Source organism: Diprion similis, chromosome 12, assembly GCF_021155765.1.
Source record: "Diprion similis isolate iyDipSimi1 chromosome 12, iyDipSimi1.1, whole genome shotgun sequence".
NCBI lineage: Eukaryota > Metazoa > Arthropoda > Insecta > Hymenoptera > Diprionidae > Diprion > Diprion similis.
This window is the reverse complement of record NC_060116.1, coordinates 12,709,211-12,722,211: the sequence shown is the minus strand read 5'-3', so window position 1 is coordinate 12,722,211 and position 13,001 is coordinate 12,709,211.

Below are 13,001 nucleotides of genomic sequence, written 5' to 3'. Positions count from 1 at the left end.
TAAATGATTACTAAGTCAGATTTTATATGAAAAATACTTTCTTGATTTTTTTAATAATTATCAATGATAAACCCTAGACAGAAAAAAATTCTAGGCAGGTCTTCGTGAGTTTAGAATATTTATAACTTATTTTACATCGTATGATTTTCGATTGCCATAATATTATTTTTTGTCTAGTATTTACGGATGCGGAGAGCTCATATTCCAATCTTGAACCAACGTTTCAGCAAACTACTTAAATCAAATATTCGTTAACTTATATTTTGTTGATTTCTGGTGGCTATTCAATTTTTTTCTACATTGAGAAAACATATTTTTTTAATATGATTCAACTCGATTAATATTTTCGTACATCTCATTGGACAGGTTTGTTCAGACTACGTGCCTAAAATACATCCTAAATATTGTGTGTTACCAAAAATTTAGAAATAACATGAAGGCGTAGTTAAATTGATGGTGCAAACTGCTCGAATTTCCAAAATGCATAAAACAATCAACGCTGTTAATAATGAGGAACATTTAATGAAGATTTTGATTGAATTGTTATCGCCGGGCGCAAAGGATCGGTCCCGGGAGTTTGGTGTGGTGGTAGAAATTGCACGAGAGCGAGAGAGAGAGAGAGAGAGAGAGAGAGAGAGAGAGAGAGAGAGGGTTTAATTAAACTGACCAAAATTAATTACGCCCTTGAAACGAGGTTACACCGTATGATGATAAATGAGTGGACCAGAGGAGGACGTTGGGCTTGGACGTGGGCATCGGGATGCTGTCGGTGGCTCGTCACCCTCGCGGATAATTTTGTTTATCAACAATTAACGGGCACTTTTCACGGATGGCGATGGTGCAAGGGAATGTAGTTTATTTATTTTCTTTCTTTCTTTTTTTTTCTTGTTCGTTTCCCGTAAAACCAACCGATCGTTGATAATTTATATACCCACCCTGGTTTTCACTCGCAGCGCTCCAGAGCTTTCACAAGCAGCTGACCGTTGGCCGGTGGTTAATGAGATATTAATCTCGCGAAATATAACCTGACCTCGAAACTCTGCTGCTGCTGGTGCTGCTAGCGCTGCAGAGAAGAAGGGAAAAGCAGTAGGGACATAAATAATAATTCTCTATCCTCCCCTCCGAAAGCCGCATTCACGTATCGACAAAAAGCACAATAAAAATAATTAAAACCCGCAGACGGCTGTGGACCGGATGCCGGGACGTTATTGGAACTCGAGAAAAGTCCGATTGGTTCGCGGGTCAGTTTTCTCCCCCTCTTTATTGCGCCCCACTCCCCGCAGCACTTACTGTCTACTTCCTAACGAGAACCACCCCCTCATGTTTTTCTCCCTCCGCTCCGTTATAACAGGACCAGGTATACAAACGCACACAGACGAGCCTTTTTCGTCGGTTAATCAGAATAGCGGGAGAAAGTTATTCCATTTGTTACACGCTGCTGGATTGAAACTGCCGCGAGAAACTTGGTTCTGTTACTCGGATAAGGTGATGTCTGGTATCGTGGAATTCCCTTTTCGGTACTAAAATTTTTACACCCTTTCGCGCGTAGAAAGTAACCAGTATTTTCTCTGAAATGGTGAATAGTGTGATGAATATCAATAAGGTTAACAGAATGGATTCCAGCACTGATTAATATTAGCTTTGGTATAAATATTGCATTACTCTCTAATTAAACATACGTTACATGGAAAATAACGAGTGTAAACTAATCCGACTAATCTGTTCAACGATACCAATGACGCAAAATTTTAGAAACAATGATATACAACCGTAACGAGTCCAATTAGGTTATTCTGCTTCAGGATCATATGATGCTGATTCCTGGTTTTACCGCGAGCAATAGTAATTCTCTGAAAGGTTTTTTTCATCAGTGCAAGAAGAGAAAAAAAGTAAGCAAACAAGAGTTGCAGACGTCGTTTATTTTTGCACCCTGTTCACGCAGTATTTTGCGAAGTTGCAGCGAAGGGCTGCTCCTGCAGTTGCAGGTGAGTAAAAAAAAAAAAAAAGGAAACAGAAGCAGAAGCAGCAGCAGCAGCAGCATCGAGGGGCGAGTTTTGCGTCAAGTTTGCACCGGGGGTGAAAACCGAGAGGCGAGAATTGCGGGGGGTTGAAACTCGTGCAGGCGAACTTTAACGCGAAAGGATTTTAATGGTGTACGGATATTGGGGCGGGCTGCAACGGGATGAAGCAGAATTGAAATAATTGAAGGATGGTAACTGAACGAAAGGTGAAGGAGAGAAAAAGAGATAGCAATTCTAGCGTGCAGACAATTTATTCAAAGAGAAGAGAAGAGGTGAATAACTCTTTCTGGTTTCCCTGAAGATCGGGGGAAAACTATCTTCGGAAAATGATAATCTGAGACGAAGCTGAGGGGAAGGAAAAAGAAAGATAAGAGGGTGGAAAAGCACGTTGAATTTCACGCGTTTTTATGCAACAGCTCATAGAAATTCTGCATATAATAGCCGAATTTGCACTTCCGCCAGCCGATCGGCAGCTTCAGAGCCGTTCTTCTTCTACTTTTTGGTCTCATCTTTCGCTTCGTCGCCGAGAATGAGGGAGTAAAATTAAATGGAAATTTTAACGAGCTGCCTGCACAGGGTGCAGTCTCGATTGGCGCGGGGGTAGAAAAAAAGTACGCCTAATTCGTGCCTAATCTAGCGCCCCTCGGCTGTTCAAACACGCAAAAAGCTCTGCGAGAGAAAAACGGAGGGGGTTACGGTGTGAGGGAGGTCGAACCCCGAGTAGAGATATAGCGTGAAGAACGAGCATGATCAGGAATCCGAGGACGGGGATTCGGAGCTCAGAGATATACGTTCATCGAATAGACAACGACAACGACGACGACGTCGACGACGACAAAGTAAAGACTAAACTTTTATGGAACGGCATGTGGATTCGCCCCGGAAGTTTACGAGGTGTAAGCAAAGAGTCTGAGGAGCTGCAGGAGTCGGGAGAGCGATGCTGTCACTTCGTCACGATCCCTTTTTCCGTGTCTTGGATATACGGACGACCTGATATACTTTATTCCTAACAACCCCCCTGAAGTCGAGCGAACGAACTGGGGTGCATCCATATCGCAGGATCAATTTCTGGCAAAAATGTTTAGTATCGGTTAACATTCAAGGTGCATCGTGAAATTTGTGTTAATTTAGTTGCCATATAACGCGGTTAATAATGTTTAAATAAGAATTTTTGTCACTCGTTATTTTTCGATTTCAATTTATGGTAGTCGAAAGTCTGCTCGAGTATGAATAAAATGTCTGTTGTAAAATTATCTCAGATCAAGTTTACTTGTTTTATGAAAAAGGCAAGTAAAACTACATGAATTTTAAATTTAGAGTCTCTGTATATATACGTAATTATGAATGAATTAAATCTAATCGCCTCTCGTCTGATATTCAATCGCAATTTGAGCGACTCTGTCTGTCGACAAATATCAAGAAGCGATTCCCCCGGGGCAATAGATTCTGTCTACCGTTTCTTGCGGTGTTTGACGCACCCTAAAAGTTTCTCCCTACTTGCGTTATTTCTCCGTTTCCGGGCTGCCGGAAAAACTGCGTTGAAAAATTGAGTCGTGAAATTTGATTTTCCGGAGAGGTGGAAATTCTGCAACCGCTTTCGATGATCTTCGCCTTAACGGAAACTTCTTCCACTAGGGCGCATGTTTTACCCTTAAGGTTTGTGACAGGGGCGGCAGGTCGGTGTTCCATCACCCTTTCCGTGGCATCGAGTCGTCCAGCCAAGCGTACGAACAGAAATTTTCACAAGATTAAGTTTGTCCCGCAACGCGGGTAAATCGTGAGCTTGACGACAACAAGTAGACGAAGAAACGAGCTCGAACAATTTCCGTAGAAAATTTCTGGACGAGTGAACAACCGCCGCAAAGTTGGACAGAAATTTCAGTCAATTTCACATATTTTCAAGTCAGTTGGTTACGAATGTGTGCAGGTAGATTTTGGCCGCGATAATAGGTGGAAAAAAAAAGAAAAAAAACTTTCTTCGTGCAACGAAATTTACCTACGGTAGGAAAAATATGCCGGAGGTTTTCATCCGCGAGGAAAAAGGCTGAAAACATGATTTTGAACTCACGTTGATGCCGCATTCAAACTGAAGAGACTCTTTCCTCGTTTCCGTGATACAACTTCCGGAGTTTGGCGGAATCGCGTACCTCCAGGCTTTGCTGGGAAGGCGTGTAATTCCAGTCGGCAAGAGTGGTCGAAATATCGAAGTCGGAGCATCTCTGGCAATTTGCGTAAGTACCGGCTGCTGCCTCGGACTCGGTTTCATCGCCTACCCGGCCTTCTCTAGCCATTAAAACACAAAAGTTGTTACTTTGCGCGGGGATAGCGAGCCGGGGTCGCGTGCGATATTTTCCTCGGTTCTTTGTTTTTTACATTTTGTTTTTTCTTATCGTCTTTTTTTTTTTTTTTTTTTTTTTGCTGTTGTTTCGTACCCTTTTTTCCTTCTTCCATATCTTTTCCACCCTGTTTTTTTCCCGTAAAAATACGCCGCCGTCTCGCTAAAAGGATTGACTCTTACGTATTACGACTCGTGCACATTTCGCGTTAACCAGTGACGAGGAATAGACCGGAAATTCTTTCTCCGCTTCTCAAGCCTTTCACATGTAAACATATTCTTATTATCGCTACGCCGGTCTTTCGTCATCTTAAGGAAGTTAGGAGAGGGCATCTGTGGTCCACAGTTCTGAGGGACACAGCAGCAATGACACGTGATGCTTTGGCTCACGCTTCGATTCCACGCGTTAATAAACTATCAAGAAGATTTTGGACGACCGGAAATATGGGGGGAAAATTTATTTACTGCGTACCGAATTATTGAATTATCATCTCGATAATAACTATCAAAAAAATTTGTATATTTTGAGTGATTCTATTGAAAAATTGTTTACTTTTTCCTTAAATGAATTTCTTCACCTCACGAATAAAATTCATTAAATTTATCGACTCTGATGGAATAATAAGATTTCTATAATATAATAAAACTAATGGAGCTGCTTTTGAATAAAACTGGACGAACTGTGTATATTTCTGGTTAGAAAAATAATCTAATAACATATTTTCTCTGACGTTGTTAACAACAAAATGATTGCAATTGAGATTCGCCGTTAGAAATTTTTTTTCTGGATCAAAAAGATATTTCTAAATTGATTTAACTCGATTACCTTCTGCAGTTGTACTTTTACGCCTTTCTACGTAATGTTTGTTTACTTGAAGACATTTTTACTCGAATAAATATTCCATGCATTTTTCATTCCTAATACTAATCGAACGCGTGCGCAAATCTCACTCATAATTACACGATAAATAAAATGGTTAAAATAAGCTGATTGACATTTTAATCCAAAATTAAATTCACGTAATCAATGAAAAGCCAAATATTCAAGTGTGGCGTGTCTCGTCGAGAAGAATGGTTCGTTTGTGAGACTCGGATTGCCGGTAACGCGTGCAGCGCGATTGAAATTTTGGCAAGAGACCAGCGGACTTGTTCACACCTGTGGTCAAGTGAATGGACACAAATGCTGTCCACATTTCCCCCTTAAATTCATCCTAACACTCGCTCAAAATCCCGTGAAATAGAATCTGAAATTAATGCCTCGCAGTGAGTTTGAGTGAAATTATTCCGAGCATCCGACCGTCTTCGCGAAGATTCGTGTTTCTTAAATCCATACAGCGTTTCACATCCGTCGGAAGGCTTCTTGCCGATGATGGGACGGGGGTTGAATTTTCGAAAAAAGGGAAGCAAAAACAATACTAGAAATTACACGGTTGTCGAGTGCAGGCCGACGAAGCCCGTCGAGTCTAAGGGGTTCTCTGACGACGTGGTCGTTGAAATAAGAAGCTGAGAAGAAGAAGAAGAAGAAGAAGAAGTAGAAGAAAGAGAAGTTCGGGGGTGAGTTTTCATTCGTCGCCTAATGGGGTAGGAAATCGGTCGTAGAATCCGATCCCGGCGGTCTTCACGGTCGGAAATCCTCGGATTTCTTCGATGACTTCCGCGACTCGGATAGATTGAATCGAACGGGGGCGTCCACCCACCTCCTGTTATCAATCAAATCCACGTGACCCGAAGCGAATCTGGCGAAAAGCTCGCCTCCTTTGTCCCTGGTCCTGCGCTTTTTGCCCTTTCCCGCTGTTCGATCGCCTCTCTCTCCCCCCTCGCACCCTAAAACATCCCGCGTGGTGCGTGCTTCCGGGTTAAAGCCATGCACACGCTCCTCCGGAGCACCAAGAACAAAATCGGTTTTACGCAGATGCATGTTTATCGCCGCATTAGCTCCATGGAGGAGGAAACGCGAACGGCATAAACCTCCTCGTAGATCTCGTGGTTTACGGGGACTGTAAACCGCCGCCGCAGCTCTCGATCTCATCGAGTTCAGGACTCAGCGCAAGGACAAATAGTCCGTGCCGTTAAATTTGCTAATCCTTTCCAGTTTCCTCATCCCTTGTTCTTAATAATTCTCGAAAAAATTGATATATCCTGATTGGATTGTTGACGAAAATTTCACGAGCCCAGGAATTCGCGTCTCGGTGTGATTTTCCCGAAGGATCGAAGCCTCTTACGGCGGGTGCAGAGACTGAGAGAATGGGGCACGTGTGGTGTAGATCTACAATTCTTTCGGTACAGCACCCTCGAGTACGAGGCCGGGCGTGTGTAGTGACGGGATGAGAAATGTCTCGGCGTTAAGGAGTTCCTGCGGTACAAACTCGCGGTGACAGGATCTCGGATCTTGGAAAATGTCCAGGCTCTCTGCCTGCACGGCGGTCTCAGCGAACCGACTGGCTCGGGAATTTCCCTTCGGAGATACGGATAAGGATTCGAGGGCTTTGTTAGACGTAACTATTTTCAGGGATCCACGTCGCGGCGCGGATCACGCGATTCGATTTCAGCCTCGACGAGGAGCTAAAGCTCCTCTGAATCGTAAACCCGCTATTTTTCCTTAATTTTTTCTTATTGGCCCCTGTTTGTTTCGCGACTTATTCTTCAGCTTCTTTTTCTTCTTCTTTTTTGCTTCTTCTTCTTCGTCTTCTTCTTCTTTGTCTTCCTAATTCAACGCCAAACGCTCCGCGCTCCGCACGGGTGAAAACGGACAAATTTCCCCTCGTCAAAACTAACGTGTCTTATTCTTCCTCCTGTCCTGCCCGTCATATTTTCCCTTTTCTCAACGCCTTTCTTTCGCCCGAAACAAACCGTGCAAAATTTCTTTCGACGCCTGTTTCTCAAATTGCCAAAATAACGCGAGACACACACGCGATTTACCGACGTTTTTACACAGCGCATTCTTGCCCTTCTTTCACAGTATTTCTCGCCTCGTGGATTCCGCAAGTGCATGAATTCGCATTTTCATTAATTTTCCCCAGCCCCACGCGATTTGTTTGTCACATTAACGCCGTCTCGAGTTAGTCACTGAGTGAAAGAGAGAAAGAAAGCGCAAGCTTGACTACAGACGCGGCGGAAATAAGGGAATTGTAATGATCTCGGAAAACTTTGTTTCAAGTATAATTGCGAATATTATTACGGAGGGTAAAACCAGTCCCTCAGAAAACTCGCCAAGTCGGTAGAAAGAGAACGAAGTTCCCAAGTAACGAGACGTCAACTCACAGATTATTTAACAAAATCTACATGAAAAGTCACCCGTATGAAAAGCGAATGGTTCTTGTCTCGACCACCGTCTGCACATCATAATAACGCGAGACTTAAAATGTTTTAAAAATTCTCATCACTGAGTTTTCCCGGGAAAGACAATCTGGAAAATCCACTATAATTAATAATATTATTACGAGTTGAAACAGACACCCATTGAGGAACGGCATATATCTACAGGGTGCATTACTCCGTTCCAACGACGAAACGATTAGTCAGGGCAGTGAAAATGGCGAGAAGTGTTCACCACGGTTGTCCTCCCTGCAGCAGGCCTGCGAATGATTTACACGCGGAGTCTGTACGGCCTATCAAAACCTCCCGTATATATAATTCATTTTGTCGAAGCGTAAGGGGGTTGAAAACGGCCCGGTATATTCAATATACCGGCGACGTTAGCACGAGTATAACGACTCGACTCGAATTGAAAGCTGTGCTTTCCTCCCTAAACGGAGGAGAGATTTTGTCGAGAGTGCGAAGCTGAGGTGCGATACCCGAGGTGAATCCTCTCGGAAAATCGGGAGATCGACGGGTGATTGAAGGGCTGAAAAAGTGTACACTGATTGCTGTACCTCGGCCAGATGGACGTGACGTTATCGGGCTGATGCACCCTCGATTTTGGGATGAATTATTTCGTGTCTGGTGCACAACGCCTGGATGACACTTGCCACCCGCTGTCGTTGACAGTGTCATCTATCTCCGCCATGTTTCGCGGCGACGCGATGCTGCTGGTTAATGATCTCTGTGTGTGTTGTTACATGTGTGTGTCTATGCCTAAAGGAACTACCGTGCATGGCTGCGTTTCTCCTAGCGAGCTCGAATGGCGATCATGTCGATTAAACAACTAACAACGAGCTAATAATAATGTATAAGCATAATTTTGGAACGAGCGAGAGACGATGAGAATTTTTCGTGAATACACATTGAACTCGCGCTTCCACCCTGCAACCCCTGATAATTAACTGAAAATCACTTTCACGCTGATATCCAACCGGAATTTATTTTCGGATTAGGGTACAGCGGATGTCGAAGGGATTAAATAACGCCGAGTCACGATCGGTATTTGATAACAGAATAGACCTTCTATTATGGATTGTTTATATACTCTCCCGATTACACGCGGCATCTTTGGCTGTTTATATTGTAACGAACTTGGCTTTACGGAATTAAATAGAAGTGACCAAAACAGGCAGAAATCAGAAGATGTGAAAAATGATTTTATTAGCATTTTATTATAATGCATCTTTTACCCATGATGAAAACTAGATCATCAGAGTGGGGGAACAAAAGGGGTGATCTAACCCTTTATATATACATACATATATACACTCAGTAATTTAGTTATTCCCGATAATTGACTGAAGAGGAACATTCTAAGTGTATAAAAGATACGCGTTCAGTACATCTTCTATATTTCGTAAATCACTTGTAGAATCATTAAATTAACCGAGCGCGCTCGATGATCGATCAGACAGCGTTCTAAATTTAGGAAAAACTGCAACATTTCAAGGGCTGGCAACCGCTGCACCTAGCGATAGCCGAACCGTGTTTCGCGTCCGAATTTGACCCAAATCGACTCGCCCGCTACCTAATGTAAGCCCCACATTGAGGCGCATATATAAACATGCATATACGGTGTTCCGCAATGTAATTGCAACATTAGGTGCACGTGGCCACTGTCGGACGGATGCCGGGTACGTGTAAAGAGTAATTAAGAAGACCGTTGGGCTCGGAACGGCGCCATCACCGCCCGAGATAGCCTAACGAGCATCAGGCGTTTCGCCTCGTTTTGTCCTCGTCTCTTTGGGTTGATTGAGAAGCGAGAAACGGACATTTTCCAGGCTCGTTTCAATCTCGATGCTTATTGATTGAGTAGCGTCCCATCCACGCTGCAGCTGATGGACGAGAAAGTAATGATATGAGCAGGTGCAGCACGGCGTTGTGAATCGTCAAGTGAAAATCTTCTTATTGAGAAAAGTCCTAACATCAAACTGCCTTAGAGATGTGCCAGAAGCCTTTGAGCACAAGGCGAACTTCTCGTAAACTGGCGACGCGGATGCCAAGGCGGTAAATAGTCGGGACCGCCACTTTGACTCAAGACTACTGTGAAACGTTTGCCGAGTTAATGCGAGCAGCATTCAACTCTCATGATTAAAGATGTTTCCCAAGCGAGACAGGAATACCAAAGTTCTATTGAAACCCATGCTTGGGCAACCGGTAGAACGCCCAATAACGCTTAAAATGATGGACTGAGCTGATAATTGACCATCATAATTTTACATAACCATTGATAATCTATGAAATACATTGAGCAGTCGATGGATGCTTTTTTTTAACGTTTTTCACTCTCACTGGTTTCTGCTGGTATAACCCTGACGTATGTCCAAGACCCTCGACCATCCGTCGCTCGTTGTGAAACACTCTGTAGCCCGAGGTGTCCAAGTACACAATTGCATCCCTTGACCCTCTGCTAACCAGGCGTATACCCCTATGCCAAATCCACCACCCATCACCCGGACCAATGAATGGATTAGACTCCGTGCTGAGGTAGATTAGCCGTTACCCTCCCTGGTCGTCTGCCCATTTGACGATCCCCATTTCACTCCCGTACAACAGCTACACCGAGTCTCGCACTGAGTACACACAAGTGTTTGCATGCAGCGTGCGGGATCACCTGAATCTCACCATTCCCCTGTCGACGTTGTTCACATGGTGTTCGATGTGCCTGTACAGTCGCGCAGGTCAGCCATCGCTTCGGTCTAGTCGACATTTTGAGTAATTGAGGAAGTTTGAGGGGTGGGTTTAGTCGAAGAGGATGGTTTCATTTACTTGGAAACCATACCGCGATTATGTTTCTCGCGTGTTATTCCTGCGCACGAAGCTGAAACGCGCGTCGAGTGGGTTGCTGGGTATTATAATTCAGCGGTATGAAACTAATCCGGAGAATTTGAAACGCGTATACCCACGAGCCTAGAGAGAGTTAGACCGGGGTCTAAACCCGTGGCTTGGCGCAGGACGAATATTCCGTTGAGTATTAATTAATCGGCCTATAAATTAGACGTCACACAATGGCGGCCGCACCGCCGCCGGAGCGGAGAGGGAAAGCGTCTGGAATTTTGGTCCCGTAAGAATATCGCTGAGCTACGAGGTATGCGTATGGGTTACGGGGCAAGGGTCACGTTCCGCTCATCCTCTCCTCGCCACCCTTCGGGTATCCATCGGGGGATCAACGATGCGGCAAGGGAAACACGCGGCCAATTCTTTCTCCCTTTTTCCGCCCTCATCGGATAGCCTAATCGACGAGGATCGATGCTCCCGTGAGTCCTTGGAGGTTGAAATTTCTCCCGAAAGCTTGCTTCCGATGTGCAAAAGCACTGATCGGGAGAAAACATGGTCGAGATACGGAAAAAACTCATGTTTCGTTCGTCCTGGCTTCGCGACAGTTCGACAAGGACAAAGCCCATCGACCTCAAAGGACCTCAGGGCTTTCACCTTGAAGTAGCTAGCTTCGGAGGAGGATCCGTTACAGTAGGGTTGATGAAGGACGCCGCCGAGCTTTGAGACCGCGAAATTTTGGCTCGATTGAATTCCCGGGGACGGTTGTAAACTGTCCAGCCTGCTTGCGTCGCGGCGCTAATGGTGTCCCCTGAAAATCCCGAGGCAATTCCCACTCGGCGTGATTTCATACCTCGTAAAATTGCATGCATGTTCTCACTAATAAGCCGCTAACCACAAATGTTTCCGTTGTGCAATTACTACAGAAGCTTCGAGTCAATCATTCAAAACGAGCTTTCCGCCGGCCTGGGAGAAAGCTGCTTCAACGTCGCTGTTGTCAGTCACTGAGGTCGGGAAATGATGGCTTGATCCGTTAGCAGAAAAAGCTGCGAGCAACGGTGTGGATGGTGGACCGCTGGAGGAGGCTGACATGGACTCCGTGGGCCATTTCCGGTTCTTGAATTATTATTGACAGCGGGTAACGTAGAGCCCTCGACCTCGATGGTACAATGCGGGGGTGGGAGGGAGGAAGGGATGGAGGTGGGCAGAGCAACGTCGACGCGATTGCCTAGGTTGGTAGTGGGCCCGTAGCCGAGAGTAACCGCTCACGTCTGTTTCACTTATCGGTTTTTCATTTGACCATACGAAATAAATTTCGACCAACCGCCGCAGACGTTTTACGCTAAACGATTCTGAAGGTACTTAGCGTCCCACCGCCCCCCGAAACCGCCCGCCTTATTCATAATTGAAAGTTTTTCCTTTTCCCTTTTTTTCCCATTCTTCGTCACACTCGCGACTCTCTCCTTCTTCTCCTTTCTCAACTCACCTCACGCCTCGAATATTCATTATTAATTTGCACACCATTTGACGGGGCAAAGTGGTTAGAATTCTTTCTTATTTCATCCTCTTCTTATTCTTCTTTCAAATCCATTATACACCGAATAATTGACGAATTTTCCACAAAGTCTAGGCTTCAACAATAACGCTTTCAATCAGACGATGAATTTCTACGTTCCTCCAACGTGTAGAAGCATAATAATCCCGTATAACCTAAATAAATTATCAAACAAGGAAAACGTCCAAGTTTTCACCCTCTGAAATAATTTTAGTGAGTAAAAAAAAGAATAATACATATCTTCTCCGCGTGAAATCCAAACAAGTCAGACGAATAGTCGTTCTTCCGGTTGAAACGATACCGCAAACACGTCGTCACTTTATTGGAGACAGTCGACGTCCCTTATTTCACGTTTTCGGAAGGGTGCGCTGGGCTGGGCCGTCGCCGATTGTCGAGCGGAGATCGCCTCGTAGAGGGATGAAATATTTAGACATCAAGGGCAGATAAGCAAGCCCTGCGTCACCCGGTCCCACTCGCTGCTTCCACTGTCCCGGTGTTATTGCCTGGAAGTTTGATAACGTTAACCGGTGGAAAGGGGGTCGGGGGGAGGGGCGAAGGGTGGAGAAACGCGTCCCGTCCCATCCCAAACCAACCGAACACCACCAGACGCGCTCATCTCGCCGCGAAGTCATTGTCTCGTCATTAACGCGTCGTTTTTGCAAAATTAGGCTCCGTTTTTGCAGCAACAACTCCGGAGGCGAAGAGGAACCCGGTACTTTACCCGATAACAAACTCCCGGAGTGTATACGTGGCTTCCGACCAGCATCACGTGGCCATCACTGAGAAACCGGGAGATGATAAAAAGGGTTTGAAACTTTGCGGGTGTACAGATGTGAGTCCGAATCGCTAAGGGCTGTGGCAAGTTATATTCGTTTTTCTACTTAACTTTTATCCTTCTGACTTGTGAAACGCGATTAACTTCCACCTTAGATTGGAGACGCGGTTGGCGATGAGA